General features: G+C 45.8%; 1 protein-coding gene across 1 annotated transcript in view; it reads left to right on the top strand.

The window, feature by feature from the left end:
* The window catches only part of Mroh9 (maestro heat like repeat family member 9), a gene marked incomplete at its 5' end in the record, with an annotated part of 43,664 nt that overhangs the window by 8,995 nt on the left and 32,944 nt on the right, over positions 1-1,725 (top strand).

Consider the following 1,725-nt stretch of genomic DNA (forward strand, 5'->3'; position numbering starts at 1 on the left):
TGTTCTCTTTTGCAGCTTTCAGTATTGTCTCTTTGTTCTGTACATTTAGTGTTTTTACTATGATGTGCCATGGAGAGTTTCTGTTCTGGTCCTGTTTGGTGTTCTGTATCCTTCTTGTATTTGTATGGGCATGTCTTTCTTTAATTTTTGGAAATTTTCTTCTACAATTCTGTTGAAGATCTGGTGCATACCATTATCTTGAGATTCTTCTCCTTCTTGTAGGCCTATGATTTGTGAGTTGGGTCTTTTTATGGTGTCACACAATTCCTGAATATTCCATTCTTGTGCTTTCTTAAATTTTTCATAATCTTTGCTTGAGTGGTCTAGTTCGTCCACTTTATCTTCCAGTCTTGATATTCTGTTTTCCATTTCATTCATCCTATTGGTGAGGCTTTCTCCTGTCATTTTTAATTGGTGTCCTGAGTGATTCACTTCCTTCTTCATTTCAGCCTGAGTAGTCTTCAATATTTCTAGCTTTTTTTCTGAAATTCATTCAGAAATTTGTCCCTATCTTCCTTCAATCCTTTGATTTCTTTGTGTGTTCTTTAAATTTACTGAATTCTTTTATCATGTTTATAATTGTTCTTTGGAGTTCCATGTTCTGCATTGTCTCTAGGGGGTTCTCATTGTACTCCTCTAGAGGACTATTTGTATTTGGTGAAGATATGTTAATTTGGTTTTTCATGTTATTATTTTTTCTCTGTGATTTTTACACGTGAATTTCTTTTGTAGTTTCTGAATCTTGTGTGAGACTCAAGCATTCAAGTTTAGGTCTGCTTCTTTTTGTAAACTTTTATGTGCCTTTGTGGTTTATTTTCTGGGCATGAAAAGCTGGTTCATATAAGCTTTTGGTTCTCTCTTTTGATTTTATATTGGAGTGGCCAAATTGCTTTTGTCATCAGGAGTTCCCACAGAGTCCCAAGTCAGATGAGGATTAGATGCTCCTAGGCTTTCTCCTGAGGTCTAGATCCCTCCAGGAAAGATGTCTTATGTATTTGGGGGTTAGACTGGCCTAGGAGCAGGACCCAGGAAAGATGCTGGTCCCAGGAAGCTACTGGTGGTGCCACCCAGGGATGCAAAGAGAGGTGGGTGTTTGGAGAGGCCCCAAGGGCTCCTGGGGACTGCAGGGAGAAACTGGGTTGGTTTGGATGCAAAGGATCAGGAAGCAGTGGTGGCTCCAAGCAGAGAGGTCAGCCCCGGTGTCTGGGGTGCCAAGACAAGAAATGGGCCAGTACCCAGGCTAGGAAGAGAGAACGGGCAGAGGAGCTGGGAGGGTGAATGAGCCTCGGGGGTGGTCAAAGCACTGTGGGCACCAATGGACTTACCCAGAAAAGAGGCTGGAGGGTTGTACAGCCCAGGGAAGCAGAGGGAAGTGAGGGTGGGACCAGGCCCAGAGGGCTCCTGGAAACTGTGAGAAGGAACAGGTTTGTCTGGATGCAAAGGATCTGGAAGCAGTGGTGGTTCCCTGCCGAGGGGTCAGCCCCCAGTGTCCAGGAAAGAGGCTGGTGGGTTGTGCAGCCAAGGGAAGCAGAGGGTGGTGAGAGTGGGGACCAGGGCCAGAGGGCTCCCAGGACCCTGAGAAGGAACTGGGTTGGTCTGGATGCAAAACATCAGGAAGCAGTGGTGGTTGCAGGTCAAAATGTCAGCCCAGGTCTCCAGGAAAGAGGCTGGTGGGTTGTGCAGCCCAGGGAAGCAGAGGGAGGTGAGGGTGGGACCAGGCCCAGA

This window comes from Nannospalax galili, unplaced genomic scaffold, assembly GCF_000622305.1.
Source record: "Nannospalax galili isolate Female #2095 unplaced genomic scaffold, S.galili_v1.0 scaffold1475, whole genome shotgun sequence".
Taxonomy (NCBI): Eukaryota; Metazoa; Chordata; class Mammalia; order Rodentia; family Spalacidae; genus Nannospalax; species Nannospalax galili.